Source organism: Phlebotomus papatasi, chromosome 1, assembly GCF_024763615.1.
Source record: "Phlebotomus papatasi isolate M1 chromosome 1, Ppap_2.1, whole genome shotgun sequence".
NCBI lineage: Eukaryota > Metazoa > Arthropoda > Insecta > Diptera > Psychodidae > Phlebotomus > Phlebotomus papatasi.
The window spans coordinates 49069461-49088057 of record NC_077222.1 but is presented as its reverse complement, the minus strand read 5'-3'; the positions used below and the strand labels follow the sequence as shown (position 1 = coordinate 49088057).

The window sequence follows — 18597 nt, the reverse complement described above, 5'->3', positions numbered from 1 at the left end:
TGGTCTTCATTATAGTGAACAAGATTCTAAAATTTGATGAATGCATAAATGAGAATATAATATTGGCTTATATGCTGATCATCTTGTGTTACATATAAATTTTATATCCACCTACATGGGTAGAATTTGCGAATGGATATTGAATAACTTCGATGTTAGTGCGAAAGGAATGGTGGGTTGGTGGTGTGAGGGAGGAGTTGAAATTTGCGAGAAGATTAATCTTGTGGTTGTTGTGTTCTGAAGGAGAAAAAAAGAAACACTCATTCGACTGTCAGTTAAAATATAGCATGAGTGCTATGTTCTTGAATATGGGGGCTTTTCCTCTGTCAGACTGGACACTGGCTTTTTTAATTAGACACATGTTCAAGGGTGAGAGAGAAGGAGAAGAGTCAGGGATTGAGTTCTAGGTGCGTGTCGGGTTTGGAGTCAGTGTGAAGATTCTTATCACAAGAATTGTGTGACACCCACATATTAGCTGTCCTCCCCCAAATGTTTGTCCATAAGCAAATATCTTCAAATGGCTATACAGACTTCATTGGTGAGATGTTTGGATCTTTTTTTTTGTTGTTGCTTCAATCCTTCCTATTTTCCGCACATGTCAAGAGGAATGTCTTGAGGTCTTGTACAGTTTTTTTAATTGCTCGAATTTTATAGAAAAAAGCAATGTATGTAATTCCTCGATTTTTCATTATCACGATATATTCGTTTTGGACTGCCTGAAAGTCACAATTTCACATAAATTTATGAATATGGTAATTTTTTTAATGGGTCAAGAGGTAAAGTGATGCAATTGTCCCGGGTACGAATCCCCTTTAGGTCACCAGGAATTATTCTAGCGTTCCTGGCGTTAAGGATGTTCGGATTGCAACCGGTGTGCTTCACTGCATTCGATTCCACGGGGCTTGGGACTGACAACCTCATCCCGTAAAAGAAAAAATAATAATGCATGTCTAGAAATCTACTTGCGGGAAGGTTTTGTTCCGTCATGAAATATAGTGCCAACATTATTATTATTATTACTATTAATTTCTGAAGAATAACACCACGATGCTCCTAATAGCAAGTTGGGCACTTTAGAATGGGATACCTTTGAAATATGGCTTTTTTTCCTCCTTATTTTAAATGTCTATCTGACTATTTCAGTAATGTGTCATTCAGACAGATATTCTTGTTTTATCGTATTTTCCTTTGTAACAGTTTCATAAAACCGGGAGTTGAGTAGCTCTAAGAAATGTAATCAACTGGTCAAGACAAATTTAGTTTCATTTGAAAGTTATTTTAGAACTCTAATAACCCATAAGAGTTGTTATAAGGGTTCCAAGACCTTGGCTTAGCCATATGGCTTAAATTCTCTAATTTCTTATCGGTCAAGATTTTTTTTTGTAAAATTTTGACTTCCGATTTAATTATGAAGGGCTAATGACCTATTAGATTCTGAAAAATCAATAAATTCGGTTGATGTTCAGTTTTGAGACACTCTCGAACTGGACTAAACCTCTGGTTTGAAGACAGTCTTACAATCGGAAATAAATAGATTATAAATCGGTAACTAATTTTGGTTATTATACGAATTTCGAAAAGAATTTTGTGTTTATTAATAAACTGATTAAAATTTGTTATAAATTTGTGAATATGAAGAAACCACTATGATTAAGAATGCATACATCTAGGGTGGATACCCCGAATGATGCCACTACCCCATTTGATGCCACCTTGGATAAATTCATATTTTTTTTTCAAATTTGCAATATGTAAGACCTATAAAATATATACCGTCATACATGCTAACACCAAGGGCATCTTATTAAATTGTTTGTTTTGGCATTTTTAATATTTATTGTACATTTAGAATATAAGTTTTAAATGATGTGAATGGTGAGTGAAAAATGGCCGCAAATATAAAGAATTCTCTTAAGGTTTTCAATTTTTTCATTATCTTATTTTGCGTATTCATTTAAGATATTTGATTTTTCTAATCAATATTTGTAATTATAGATAATTAAACTTTTCTCAGATGTCAATATATCATATTTTCGTATTTCATTTTGATGAAAATTTGATGATGGCATTAAATGTAGCCTTTTTAAATGTGTGTCTACAAATAATGCCATCACCTTTTAACAAGTGGTGCCCTCATGCGGCAGTCAGTAAATTTATATTTGACAATTGGCTTTTATTTTCGAGTTGCGAATTTTGTTATCAAATTATTCTAATATACCCTGAAATATCAAGGTAAGTACAAGAAAAATATTAAATATTAATTAATATATACTTATTGCATGACTGTGTAGAGAGATTTTATAGAACAAAAGAAAAAATTGTAAAATAGAAGTAAAAGGGATTTACAAAAACTGAGGTTATCTGGATGAAATGTTGTTATTCAAGGAATATTTTTTATTTAGTCATTATCTTTCTCAATTTCAGATCGAAACGCTTCGAAATGGCTCCTAGAGGGAAGAAGAAACAGGTCGCTTAGTCAGATTTACAACTGAATGATGCTTTGAGCGCTATCAGTAATGGGATGCCTGTAGGAAAGGCAGCGCGCCAGTTCTAGATTCCCCGGACAACTCTACGATACAAGTTGTCAAAGAAAATACCTCGTGGAATCAGTGAGCATGGAGGAAGACAGTGTTTCCTGGGTAAGGATATCTAGTCAGAAATTATGGAATGGGTCCTCCAACGTGCCAGGCGCGGCTTTCCAATGGAAACAGATGGTCTTCTTGCCACTGTTCAACAAATAATTGAAGGCCTTCCAAAAATATGAGAGGCTTCAAAAATAAAAGACCATCCTGATGAAGTTAAATGGCCAGAACCACAGGATGAAGAAGAGGAGGCATGATCAGGAAAATATCGCAAGGGTAATTACCTCAGACAAGTGGGTGGACTTAAAAGAAAAAAAAAGATTATGAAAAGAAAAAAATGAACAGGATAAAATTGAGAGAAAAGTTGTAAGACAGGCAATCAAAAAGGAAAAGGAAAAGAAAAAGGAGGAACTCAGTGAAGCAAGAAAAAAAAACAAAAAAAAAACAGAACTTGAAGAAGCATTGTAAAAAATAAAAAAAGGTATCAGAAAATAAACAGCTCCTATTATTTTCAAATTATTATCTTTTTTATTAAATTACTTAAATTATTTTATTATTGTTTTCTTTGTTAAATTTGTGAGGTGTGATTTTTACATAATCACTTACTTTATAAGGAACCAAAATACTCATTTTAAAAAGGTGGCATTGAATGGATCCTCAGGTGGCACCAAATGTAGAAAAGTGGCATAAAATGGAGATTTTTGCATAATTAAAACAATGTTTATTCTAGATCCTTTGGAAAAAAGTTATAGAAAATCACTTAGATGTATAGTAAGACATAGCTTCAAGGTACATTTAACGAAAATTTTAAGCCGTTTGGTTGAAGAATGTGAAAATTATAAGCAATTAAATTCTAAAAGTGGCATTGAATGGGGCATCCACCCTAATTTAAATCCAATTTTTAGAGAATAGCATGAGTTCGAGTATTCCGCGAAGTGATGCTCACTGGGTTTAACCCCTTTTTGCGAAAGATTCCGCAAAAGAAATGTCTCTTAAGCCACCAAGGAATAAATTTTCAGAATCATTTGGATTGTAAATCAGGTAATCACCGACACCTCTCGCAGATGTATTGGGTGAGAAAACCCTTTCCACAAGAATGTCTAAATAGTATTTCATCCAGCAACGTCGTGTCCGAGAGTGATCTTTTCTTTTTTTTTAAATTTTTTTTTCGAAATCCTCTCTGTACATAGTCTCACTTGGACATTTATGCAAACACCACGTACACCAAGATGGGTCTAAAGAAATGATAAAAAAAGGAAGCAAAAAAGTCACAACTAATCTTACATTCTGATTCTGCTGGGATTTCGCAGAGGCGACGCATACAGAATTTCGCGGTCACCTTGAGTTCAAATGAAACAACACCGGGAGACAATCAAATTTCTGATGTTATCGCAACATTCTTTACCACTTCTAGTTGTAAGCAGACTTTTTTTTATTTTCAGTGTTTTCATTTTCTTTCTGCTGTGTTGCGTGAAATGAGAACAATACAGGGAGAACCAATCTCGTCATTTGCGATTTTTATATATACATTTATATATCTTAGGCAGGAGAATTAGTGAACACTGAGAAAAAAACGTGAGGCATGAGAAAAGAATTTAAGAAAAAAGGAAGAAAATCACCAAGAGTGATACTTCATGGATTTACTCTTTTTAATTTCTGCGATGTAACATTGAAATGGAATTAATGGTTATAAATATTGGGATGAAAAATCAACCATGACACGAAGGAGGAGAAAATGTACTTGAACTAACAAAGAATTAATAAAAGTCCATCAGCAATGAGCAAAAAAGTGATGAGAACAGAAATAATAGTTTTAATAGTTGTCTGCACTGTGAAGATGAGCTAATTCCAAATTGGTCAATTTTATTTCTAAATTCCGCTTAATTTGCCGGAAAATTCTATAATTGGACTAATTCTATTAATTTTTTATTTACTCAAATAAAAAATAATAATACTGAAGAAGTTTGAGGCTTGAGTACAGAGCAACAGATGCAATTACTATCTTGTGGTTTTCAATTTAAAACTATATGTATTGTAGCTTGTGCAAAGTTTCCTGTATGTGGTGCTATTTTATGGGAGATTACATGCAAAACCACGATATATTGCCAATTTATTACATTCTAGTCGGGATATAGAACATTATGGGGACAAATTGTATATTTGCAACTTTGTAAATAAATTCATTTTCATAGGAAAAAGTTTTGGAACTCGATATTGAAATTATCAGGAACATCACAATGAAATTCATTTAAAATTCTTTTCATTTACATATTTTTAAAGTGGAACTATATTTTAACAAAGTAAGTTTAATGATTTTACAAATCTTGTTCATTTATTTTTCAAAGGATTTCAGATCTACGGAATGCTTGAATTTGTGATTTTGATAGCTGTTTTGCATTATTTGTCCAGATTGATGAAGTTATTTATAGCAGTCTAAGTCATGGAGAAGCCTGGACTCCAGATTTCCAGATTTTGATCCGATTTATAGATCATCTGAAAGATTTTCCAAAATGACGCAGAAGGAATTCCTTATCAGTTAGAACGAAGTTGATTAAAAGTTGATGCCAAAAACTCACTTTTGCATACAAATAAAACTATATGAATTTCTCTGCACTTGCAACCGTTAGGGCCTAGACAGAGCTAAGGATTAGCCGAGAGATGGATTAACGTAATTGTATTAGAAATAATGGTTAAACTACATTTCCATCATCTTTCACTAAGTCGTCTCTCAGCTTAAGTCGTAAGTGTATCTAGGGCATTATGCAAAATATCTTAAACGTGAGAAGTTTTTTTTCGTATTATAAGATTTTGTAAAATGTGGAAGGATAAATAATCAATTTATGAGTTGGTTTTAAATATTTAACTCCATATAATAAAGTTAACTGGGGTCAAAGTGGGTTAGAACTGGTACAGACTAGGCAGGTTACAGTCGATTTTAACTAATCTAAACTTGTGGCAATAGATTACGAAATAGACGCTTTCTAGAACTGATAATTGAGCTTGAAAGCCTTTAAAAGGAGTAATTCAAAGCCATTAGTGTTCGTAGACGAAAAGTTGTTCGTTATATAGATAATAATCACCAAAACATCCAAAAATTCTAGAAACCTCCTCGAGCTTCAGACCTAAGGCTCATCCATATGTTTTAACTGCTCTATTTTTTACGAATCAAGATTTGTTGGATAAAATTGACTAAGGATTGAATTATTAAGGTCAAATGATCCGTTAAATTCTGAAAAACCAATAAAATAGCTTGCTATTTAATATTTTGAGATCTTCCGGATCTGGGCTAAACCCCTAGTCTGAAGATTGCTTTATAGTTGTGCCCGTAGAAGATTTTGTAACGGCTAGACGAAAAAACGGTTTTTCATTGCTTGTAATAGAAAACCTTCGTATAGAATTATAACGACAGAATTTACTTACTGGGTTTTGTGTTTATTACTAGGATTTCGATCAAACGAAAAATCTTCTAAATATGTCTCTGTTTTGTCTCTGTTTTTTATTTTCATTTTTTCTGAATATGGGAGCATGGAATAATTTCTAACACGCATAATTTTAGATAATAATTGTCCCTTAGAATTATTAATGATGTACAAAGTTTTCTTTGACAATAAGAATTTCAATAAAAGAATTTTAAAAGGAAAATCGGTTAGGGTAAGTGTGCCAAATTTCGGCATAGTTGCATTCAAGCGTCAAAGTCTAAAGTTTGAAATGTAACATTTTAAATTCAAACTGATTTTTTTTATTCTGGAACCTTGTAAAGAGTTTACCGTCTTTATTTACTCTAAAATAATTCTTAATACATTTTAATATGAATAAAAATATAGACATAGCCTTGGCGCCTTATATCGGTCATCTTCATTCTCATAGTTCCTTGCATATCGGGAATTCTTCTAATGTCTTTTTCATATCATCTGGTTTGTCAAAGCTACATTTTTTTGTTATTCTTTTGTATTGTATAATCTTTAGAGTAAGTAAAACTTAAAAATTCATGGAAATTCGAGGAACAAAAAGGTGGCCGAAATTGCAAGCTGGCCGGAATTTGGCACACTTACCCTTTTTCAAATTGTTCTATCGGAATTACTTTCCAATTGTATTTTGGCGCTTTGATTTTATATCCTTCGATCCCTTCGATATTATTTGTCTTTTTAATTTAAGAATCTTTCACATCTACATTTATCATTTTATATTTAGATTATTAATGGAAAATTGTGCTATACATAAGGGAGATGAAATCGATGTATGAGGCGATTTAGAGAGACTTTCCAAGTGGCCAGAAGTATCTTGTAATAAAATGCATTTGGGATTTAAAGTGGTGACATAAGGGGAATATGTGTTGTGTCCTTAAATGAATTATAAATCTCAAGGAGTATGGAGGAAAAAAAAGGCCAGAGGGATATATTGTACAGTGGAGGGCAGTGAAAGAAAACACTCTGAAAAGCTCCATTTCTCTCTTTAGCATTGTTCCACCCACACAAACCCTTCAGGGTTATTTTGCTGGGGATGTTGAACAAGAGCATCATAAAGTCTCTCGAGGATGCATTTTAGCACGAATGTGGGTTTCACTTCTGTGGAAGTTCTTCTTGTGCTCCATGGAGATAGTTGAATGCCAAACATGTTATCACTAGTTTATATTGTATATAGTGCTAAAAAAAATTGCTAAAATCTTAAAGAGTGATCAATGATAAAAATAATTTGATACACATTTTTCCTGTCGCTCTCTATTCTTATTGATATTGTTGGTATTTATGGCTTTTTTATTAGGTCAATTCAATCAGTTGAAGTGAAGGAGAGTGAAAGAGAGAAATGAGTGGCTCTCGCATGTTATTGAATTAACAAAACATAATTTCCTACTGATTGGATTTTCTTATATTGATGTTGTTCTCTTTCTTTTTTTATTTGCAGAATCTCCAACCCAGTGGTACAACTTCTTCTAGTGCGCACTATTTAATGACCATCAGTGTTCTATTTGTCGTCAGATCGAAATCACGTGCTGTAGATCAGCATCAAAATGGACTCTAAAATGGAGAAACTCAAATAAATTTAATCGCGTTTATTGAGAGTACTATTAATTCAAACAAGTGACATTTTAGTGTGGTGTGCAATATTTTACAAGGAATACGCAAAATACGACAATTCAGCAGAATAAAGAGAATAATGTTTCCAATGTAGTGTAAGAGGTGAGATATTAACTCTGTAACTTGTAGTCATTGTAATTGTATATGGTGTATAATTTATAGTAAGTGTTGTAAGAAGTTAAACAAACAAAAAAAACTGTCCAAGAGACTTTGACTTTTGTTTAATGTGAAAAAGAGGATCATACTGTTGTGCAATCATATCAGTGTTGAAAATAAAAAAAAATAAAAGAAGTGAATCGACACTCGAAAAAATTCACTCTGTAAGCAAAGTGGAGGAAAAAAGAAAAAGAAAAAGTGTTGTGTCAGCTGAAATATATGGATAAATTTATATATATGCTAATGACATTAAATGGTGAGTAATTTATTGTTACATTATTATTCCATATGCAAAAACCCGAAAAAAATCATATACCCGAAAAAAGACGATTTCATTAATCCAATTAAAGAATTAAAAGACCTCGAATATTGTAATTTCGGTCATGGACGATGGTGATGGACATTGTTGGATGAATTAAAAGTGCCCTCTCTCTCTCTCTTTCTCCGATGAAGATGATGGAGTGAAGTTTAAAAAAAAAATAATAATAAAATAACACCCAAACTGGTTTCTTTCTTTCACAATGGGTTATTCTCGACTTTAAACCATTCCCTCCTTCAATATATCATCTTTATCCATTTTATATGAACTTCTTGCACCATGAACACGTTTTTATGGCAATGTGAGTAATTGGATTTTACCTCTATAGACTCAGTGACATAGACAAGAATTTTTCACTTTAGCCCTTTCTCTTGGAGAAGACTTTTCTAATCATTTTAACTCTATGATTCTATCCCATCTTGAAATCATGTTCTTACTTTTCAAGTTTCCTCACAAAATAAAAGAAAAAAAAATAGAAAATACTCTGGGATAGATGAACATCTCTCCCAGGCATTGCATTAACATTGACATCTATCCAATGCAATAACAAGCAATAGAGAAAAGGAGAGCAAGAGAAAAAAAACGAAACATTACAATAAAATTGAATGAAGTAAAAAAAAAAGAGTATGTGACGAGGAAAATTTGTATTTCCAAGTACAAATCGCTTCTTGCTCCACTGGACCATAAATTCGAAATTATTTTGCCGGTAAACTGGTGTGTTGATGGTATAAAATAGTGATTGAGAATAATGATGATGACGATTCGAAAAGTTCATACATTTTACAGAAATTATTGTTATTACTATTTCAACACCTAGAGAACATTTTAGTTTTATGCTATAAATACACATCAAGCATTTGCTACAGGTGTTTGGAGGTTCTTTTTTAGTAGTATAACTTGGCAGTATTTTGCGAAAAGCACAAAAACGCTATCTTTTTGTTGTACAAGTTGAGTCATAAAAAGTACACATAAAAAATGTATGGTTGTCTGAAGGTGAAAAAAACAAGAGGGTAGTCACTTTGGATAATTGCTATAGAATGCTTAGACATTTTGGCTTAATTGCCAATTAGAATTTTTACCAAAACCTATTTTTTTTAAATTGGTCCTATGTTATGTCACGTTTTCGAAATTTAATTGAAGTTGTTTTTTTTAAATTATAATATACACACAGTTTATTCTCATCACAGAAATCAAATTGTGATACTAAGTTTTTATGATCAAATAGTTCTGGTGAGATCCTTTAAATATGGTTTTAATGTCTCTTGCATACGTCTTAAGATCAGGAAAATTCCATAAACCTTTTTGCTCAAACGCTTTGCATCTACAATTTTTCTTTTTCTATTAAACATAACAACAAAGTCAATTTAGTTCAATCCAATTTGAGTAGAAAAGAGTGGGATATACATATGCAAAACATTTGCGAGAGAAAGAGATATGAACGATACGAATTTTGAATTCAATATAATTGAATATATTTTTTTAAATGTTAAATAAAAAAAAATTAAAGAATTTTAAAATTTTAAATGTTAGTTCAGAAATACTGTTGTAAGAACGAAATTAAAAATTATTTATCAACAATTTTGATGTTTCAAACTTTATTTATAGTAATTTTTGATTTATTTGAGAATTTTACTGACTATTTTACAAAGCACAAATGTGTTTACATTAAAATTTAATAATTTATTTACAATATAACGAATATTTGCTAAAATAAATTTTCAAAAAATTAAAATTTGGCAAAATTTTAACAGTATACTATCGAATAAATCAGCCAGTAAGAAGTAAAACTTTAAACTAAAACGGATTAAATTTAATATGCTTAATGTCATACTATTTGTGTTAATAAAGTTCAAATTTTATATTTGAAAATTCAAAAAATCATAAAATCAAGTATTCAGTAAACAAATTCAGTTTTTTTCCAACTGTTCAACGGTTTCAAAGGGTTCAAAAAGTGTGTGAACGATGTGAATTAATATTAGAGCTTTTTCTATCAAAATCTTTCAGTTATTTCACTAGGATCAGGATTTTCATGCTACAGGTACCATATAAATCTCATATGTTGCACAGTATTTCTGTTATCAAATATTTCATAGCTATACGAGAGCAATGTAATTTTTTTATGACTTCTTAATTCGTTTAGCAGTAGAGTTTGAAAAGAAAATGACGTCATAAACACCAAATAAAAGCTATATATTTCTAGATAATCCTATATTGTTGCCATATTCCAATATTCTATTCTTCTTTAGTAAAGACTGGTATAGACCTTTAACCATGTTGCGTGGAGAGAAATAAAGATTAATCATCTTTTTGTGCAATGAAATTCACACAGAGAAGTCTATTAATCTCAAAGTGAAATATGCTTTTTCTCCACAGACATCCTATTGAAATATTTGCATATACGAAAAAAAGACACGTAACATGAGAGAGATGAGGTTGAAAAAAAAAGATGCTTCATCATTAATTGGATATTTATGGAAGATATTTGAATAGTGAAGGAATCCTAAACATATTTTCCAGTACAATTAAATGACATTTATTCATTCGGTGTAACTCTCCATCAGTTGCACAAATATTTGCCAGAAATTGTTTTTTTTTAGCAAACGCGACGTTTTTAATCAGGACATTGACTCTTGTGGTTTTGAGTGTCATAGAGCGAAAATATTAAATTGTATTCAATACCATCAATTTTTTTTCGTTCAACCCATTCTCTTTTCTTCTTCTAATATTAATGTGTGGTGTGTTGGGGTTTTGTGTGAAGTCGTTTTGCGTGGATTTGTTGCTTGTTTTGCTAAAAAGTTTAACTTGACTTTGCTAGATTTTTTTTTGGTTCTTTCAGGTCTCTTTTGAACATTCGTCTCCTACTTTTTTGCACTGTATTCATACGCTATTCTACTTCTTGTTAACTCTCTCACATATTACTTCTTTCAATTGGGTGGTAAAGACGCGATGATGCAAAATAAACACATTTAACATTCACATTCAGTCGTTTGACGGATGGATTGTGAAATACTTGAAAATAGACAAAATTGCAAATGATGTATATAATTTTAAGTTTGAGCGCAGCAAAAAGAAATTTAGAATTTTATTTGAAACTGTTGACAACACAGAATCTGATATCAGCAGCAGCTGTCTCCGCAGAATGTTCGATTTCATTATTTTGATACTTTGTTTTTCAGTATTTGTGTATAGGATAGGCAAATGAAGTTGATTCAGTTCATACTGAAAATTTTTCCAAGTTTGAGAATTCTATAAAGTTTCGTCCATCTTCCCTGTACCGTATTATGTTTACCTGTTCACAGCCGAAGCATTTCCAATACATTGCAGTAGTGATATTGGTTTATCACTAGTTCAAAACTCACTGATTCGAAGTCTTTCGCGGTTCAAAGGCCTTTCAGATGAATTCTAATTCGTTTTCATCAGTTTAAACGTACGCTCCTTTATAGATATTTTCAAATTCTAATTAAAAAAAAAGTTTTGTATTAAAGATCGAGTTTATTACTGATCTATCATTGGTGTTTAATGCCCAAGACACACTTACGACTTAAGCCAAGAGACGACTTAACGTAATTATAATCAAAATAATTATTTGACAAAATTCTCATCAGTTTCCCCCTAACTGAGCAGTTTCTTAGCATAAAAATAAGTCAGAAATTGATGGAAATGTAATTTGATCATTATTTTGATAATAATTATGTTAACACATCTCTCGGGTTAAGTCGTAAGTGTGACTAAGGCATAACCCATTGAAATGGGTTGTTGCACTTCCTAGTCAGCTTAGAATCGGTTTAATCGGTTTAGAAAACCTAGTTTCTTTTAGGAACTACCTAACAGAGTACATTCTGAAAACCCAAAATAGCCATCTCCAACCGTTTTTGACCACTACTGCCAACACCAAGACTCAAAAACAAATTTGGACGTAATTTTCCTCGAAATTATAAAATTTTACGTATAATTTAACATATAAAATTATTTCTTGAGGGGAGACCGGTGAAGAATTGATATTTTGAACTCAAAGTCAATTAGTTAAAATCTTTTGCTCTCTCTCTGGTGTTTAAGTAATGAAAGTATGTAAAATAGAATCAATATCAAGTGAGAAAATTATAGGAAAATGCAGTGATCACTTTAGAGACTCACTTGCAACTTGTCAATTTTCAAGGTTGGTCGCGGAACTCCCAACACAAGTCTCATTTTCTGTTTTGTGCATAAATTTAGATTTTTCTATTTATTATTCAAAACATATAAATATACAGCTCTTTCCGCTACAATATCTCAATTACAATACGATTTTGATGAAATTTACCAATATTGTCAATTAGCATTTCTATTGAGAAGCAAATTGATTAAGCATGGATAATCTTAATAACCTTGATTGATCTTCAGTCTTTTTGGTCTTCCAAATCCGGGAAGTTTGTAAAAGCTGTGGGAACCCTGAAAGAATGGTTTGAACATTTTTGTATAATGTTAAGTTAAAATCTTAAGTGTGTATAAAAAGGAAATGTTTTCAATATTCAATTCTTTACATTTCTTGAACACAGGAAGAATATGTGTATAACAATTTCTTAAGATTCTATACTGGATTTTCTTTTTACAATAGATCACAGTTTGTTGGAATTTTACAAATATAAATTTTTAAGTTAAATTAATAATGTCAGAAAAAAAATTTTGTTGGTAAAGTCATCTTACAAAATGTTCAATAAGATCAGAATTTTTAAAAACGCCAAATATATGTTGCTTTTTTGAATTGAAGTAGAAGACTTTTCAAAATAATACTAAAAGAATATTCAGATTATCTAAAATATTGCAAATTTCATACTCTTATGATAAAGCTTTTAACGTATATCTTCTAGAATATTGATAAAAAAGTTAAGCATTGTTAAATAAGGAAATATTCAAAAAATATCTTATGCATATGACGTCTCTCGGAAGAATGTTAAATTTGGAAGTGTAGGAGTGAAATAATTAATCAATACTTTTTTATATGGAGAAAACCTGTAGAGGTGTTTATATGCCAATAGAATAGATTTGCAAAATTATAATGTACTCTTGAAGAATTCAAAATTGAGTGCCTATGATTTTATAAAGCAAGATGAATTATAATTCTACCGTCTACGTTTTTTTTAGGCGTGTATTTTTTCATCATAGAACGAATCGATCAATTAATTGAGTCAGTAAATTATTATTTTTTTTAGAAATCGCAAGAATCCCACATCACAGCTTTATGTATGCGTATATGTAGTTAAGGAAATAGCCAAACACATGATGTATATAATGAATACGCGATCAGTTCATGTTATACATTTTGATATCGGTTCATTACAGAGTAATCGAATCTATTTACAGGCAATTGAGATTTAAGAGTTCGATAAATTTGTCAATTTATACCCTCCCAAAGTGTCAATAATAGATGTTTTTTGTAACTAAAAAAAAACTTGAATACTGATCTGATTGCCGATTTAGTGATTCTATTTTTTTATAATTTTTGATTGTAACTTTCCAGATTTGGTATGTTTCTTTGTCATATTTTGTTTAAATTAATTTTCAACAAGATAATGAATTTGAAATTTTAAAATCAGAAATCAGCACATCATATCATCACATATAAACCTTTTTTTGCATGAGAATTTCTGCCGGAATAAGTCTTAAAGTTCGTAATATGAATTTAGATCGAATCATGCAAATATCAGTACGAAATAAAAAAGTTGATAACAGAATAAGTCTTGCAAAAACGACTAAAATTCTGATATAAAGAAAGGTTCAGCCGAGGCACTTTAAGATTGGCAAAACCGTGGTTGTGAGCGGTCTTTTTATAAGTTGTTCACTTTATAACTTTTTTATTTTTATTTTTAACAAGAGCGACAGAAGTTGCCGGTTTATTGGTTTTGGTACCGTCGTTGCGGGTGACTTTGCACTTTGTTGTTCGTGAGACTTTGAACAATTCTAGCACTTATTGATAGTCTTCGCTTATCCGTTCTACCATGTCAAAGTATATAGGGATATGTTAAGTACCAAGTAAGGTACAATTATCCTCAAAAGGATTCTTGTAGTTTCAGTAATAGTTAATGAAATCCTAGTATAGGTATTTTGTCAAAAAACGACTCCGTGAAAAAGTTATCTGAAGATGCAATTCCAAAATCGATTTCAGAGAAGTAAATTGCCCAAATCTATTCTAAATTTATCTGGCTAGAATAATCCACGTCGATTTTGTTCATTATTTTTATTAAAATACTTTTTTCACTATAATCTTCCTAAGAACGCATGATTTATATTATAAAATTGTATATAATGGTCTTTCTTAAGCTTTATTGTAGAAGTATTTGGCTAAAAATTATCTAATTTTTTGATAATTTAAGATAAAATGACCGAGATCTACAAGATGGTGTGGTCGCCATCTTGATTTGACGTTTCCGTCCGCCATTTTGAATAACTGTCAAAACAAAAATCTCATCCGATTGAGCTGAAATTTTAGTATGTTGTAGCTAATGTCAAGACCTTTTCAGAACATATATAACATCCGACCTAGGTCAAGCGATTGTCTGGATACTGGGGCTCTAAGTTCAAAATTTTGACATTTTCATGAATACAGAACTTCGGAGAGCTTCTTTTATCGAAAACACCACAAAAAAGACAGTACTATCGTTAGGCGATGAGATCTAAATAACAAACAAAAAGAAAAGTAGTGTTTTTGTTTATAATAGCGTATTATTTGAGTATCTAAAAAACTGTTTTTGCAAAAATGAAAAAATAAAAAAGTAAATAAATGCACTTTTCATTTATTTCTTTTAATGATGTAAGAGTAAATAAATATGAAATAGGAAATAAATAAATACTGAGACATTTCGTTTAGGTTTTAAAATTAAGGATTAGTAAATAAAGATCGCCAAAATATGAATATTTCAAAATGTTAAACTTTGAGCCTCTGTATCTAGGTAAATACTTGACGTAGACTGGAACGTAGATACGTTCTGAAAAGGTCTTGACATCAGCTACAACATACTAAAATTTCAAACCAATCGGACCAGTTTTAGGTTTTGACAGTTATTCAAAATGGCGTACAGAAACGTCAAATCAAGATGGCGACCATGTCATCTTGTAGATCTCGTGCATATTACCCTTAGATGTGAAGATCTTCATTGTCGTTTATTATCAGAAATTGTTGATTTTTTAGTATTTATTAAAAAGTGCAAAGTCACCCGCACCTTATCCCCAGTGCAAGCCTTTTCTCTTGATTTTTTTAAACATAGTAAAATTTTATAAAATTAATACTATTGGCACAAAATCCATTCGTTAACAACTGAATACAAATAATTTTACTCAAAAACCCCCCTCCCTTCACTTTAACTATCCACTTTTAGAGAGCAAAGTTGAAAAACAGCGAAAAAACGTGCAAAGTCACCCGCAACGACGGTATTGTAAATGTGGGTGAATTTGCCCTCCAAGAGTGACTTTTGCCACCTTGCAAGTTGTAAGATTTTCTTTAATTCTAGAACTTAATTATGGTTTTCACCAATCTTATCTATCATGTCCGATCGGTGAAGATCATCCTTAAAGTGATAGAATCAAAGGATAGCTTACGAACAGCAGAGAGTCAAAGTCACATGGAGAGGGTAATGTCACCCGCATTTACGGTAATATATTTACAATTTTCATTTGTTCAATTTCGTATTTTATTACAATATTAAAATGCAAAATATTTTTTTTATTTTTGAGGTTTTTTTTAATATTAAAATCCTGTAAAAGAAAGACATTTTATAAATATTTCCTGTAAGGTACAGCTTCCGATATTTTTTAATACCACACATTTACCTGCTGTTGACGAGTTGTCTATCAGGAAAAGACAAATAATTAAAATATGTAAAACAAACTGCCAAACTGTTGACAAAATAAATAAACATGTCACAATTGAAATGAATTGTCAAAGCCCTCGCACTTTAGTGAATAGAAATAACTCCAATTTGGTGTTGTGTAGGACAAGTCTCGTTGATTTAATGAAATGTTTAGTGGAATTACATGCGTTAGAGATAATGAGATGGTAATAGAATTAGTTTGGGATTGGGTGAGAGTGGGGTAAAAAAAATTGATTTGACCAGCCTTGAACTTCTTCCTGCCTTTCGTTTATTTCGTGCTCACAAGAGGTGAAACGCATAAAAAAGAGAGTTATTACAGTGACACAATGATAATGTAAATTTGATAGAGACCTAACTAGACAGAACAAAAAACAATGTAAAACAATAAAAACTGCTGGATGTACTGACAGTTTTTTTTTGCCTTGGGTTTCTTAACGTTAAATATGTCGCGATTTATCATCGTCCAGACCTGTAAGTATAATATATTCTGAGATGATGGTGGTAACCTTGGAGTTCGAAACCATCTCTCCGGTGTATTTTATGCAGGTGATAAAACAATTAGTCAACTTTTGAAATTGATTCCAGGGAAAAAAGGTGCAGGTTGCGAGGGCAGAGTGGCAGATGGGGCACCCAAGAGTGTCCTGTATCTATGGGAGGGCGTGTAACATCTTAGAAATGTGTGCAATATTTTATATCAAAATTTATTATATGCAGATGCCAAAGTCCATTTTTCACTAATAGACAATACATTGTTAAACTGATGTGCCAAAAACTAATGGCAGATGCATTCAAATGCGGTTAGAATTGGCGGTATATCTCTTTAAAATTTATTGCATATGTACCACCTGTCAATAGGTGTAGCAAAATGAAAGAGAATATTTACAAAATTCTATATTATTTCACAACTGAAAATTTATATCCCACTAAACAACATCTCCCAAAGCATTTGAGAGATTTTAGCAATTTGTGCGCGCTGTTCCAAAAGATGAGACGAAACATTGTGCAAAAGACCTAAAAAATTGAGATGATGTGTTATAGCGTAGGTTCTTGCTTTTATTTTTGGAAATTTCACTATTCATCTCCAACACAAAAGTCTAAAGACGTCGACATTGCGATTTATTCACATGATTAATTTAAAGTTACAGATTAATATACGTTTTTTTTTGGATCTTGTGAAATTTGGCGCCAGATATTCCAAGATCAAAAATCAATAAATAAAACAAGCAATAATATAAATTTTATTAGAAAAAAAGGATAAATAATTCTATTTTAGTACATTTTATTCAATAAGCGTGATTTTCTGAAAAGTTAATTTTCTTTTATTTCTTTTTAATTCTGCCTTCTTGGTTAGAAAAAGGAAAGTTATGAGAAATTTGAATTATAAAATAATATTTGGGCATAAAAATTGCATAATTTTTTTGTGGTACAGCGGCTTTAATAGTGCAAACCAATTTAAGGGATATGCATTATGGAAATACTGTGTACGTTGTAATACTTTTTTTACGTCTCCTCAATTTATATCTGTACATTATCTTTTGATTAAAATTATCTGACAATCGAAACAAAGTTAATTTACTACTATTGTAGTCTGAATTAAGACATAAACTAATAATGAAATTACATGATCCTATGAAATTACACAAAGGGCTTCGTTCTGTGTTAAAAATATTATTGTATACTAGCAAAAATGATACTTGTCACCCCATATAAAATACCTCAAAACTTTCTCAAAGTTGCACGTAAATTCCAGGTTCTAAGATTTTTCCAGCGAACTTAAACTTAAAAAAACTTTAAAATTTTCTTTTGCAAAGAAACTTACAGCGCCTTCGTCATTTGTATGACATATGGATAGAGTAGATTCACTCAATACAAAGTATTTTCATATTCCCTTGTTTAATGAATATTAGCCAGTATTCAAAATCCAGCTAATATCATGATTACTTAACTCATATTTTGACATTGTTATTCAATTGCACGCGTTGTCTAAAACAATTCATGTATGAAACTATCCCATCTAATCATCATCTATATTGCATATTTTTTCGATATTCTATTTGGATAACGAAATAGTATGCAAATGCACTAGAAACACTTATGACTTAAGCCGGGAGACGGCTAACGTAATTATAATAAAATAATGATTTGACTAAATTCCCATCAGTTTCCTTTAAGCCGTTTCTTGGCTTAAGCCAAAGGACGGATTAATCAGAAACTGACGTAAATGTAATCTAATCAATATTTTGATTTTAATTGCGTTGAGTCATCTCTCGGCTTAAGTTGTAAGTGTATCTAGAACATAAAAATCATTCATCCCTACTACACCGAGAAAAATTAGGATGGTAAAATTTACCATCCTCCATACAAAATTCTAATAGCCGTAGTAAAAAAGTCACCCAGCAAATGCGATATTAAATTGGACTGTCAAAAATTGTAGATTCTATTTTATGGATAGTAAATTCTAATAGCCGGATGGTAAATTCTAATATCCCGGATATTATGTTTTACTAGCCGGATGGTAAATTTTACTGGCAGGTTAGTAAATTTTACTAGCCGGATATTAGAATTAAAAATGTCGAAAAAATTTATTTTTCCCTATTTTCATTCATTTTTTGGTCATTGTT

The 18597-nt window shown here is 31.2% G+C and overlaps 1 protein-coding gene across 6 annotated transcripts in view; it reads left to right on the top strand.

Moving 5' to 3' along the window:
- Positions 1-18597, top strand: part of LOC129804860 (ecdysone receptor) — a 200656-nt gene that overhangs the window by 47904 nt on the left and 134155 nt on the right. For all 6 annotated transcript variants that reach the window (XM_055852534.1, XM_055852560.1, XM_055852527.1 and 3 more), the window contains exon 2: positions 7485-8069. The gene's annotated coding sequence lies outside the window, so the exon portion shown is untranslated. The remainder of the gene's footprint in view (positions 1-7484; positions 8070-18597) is intronic.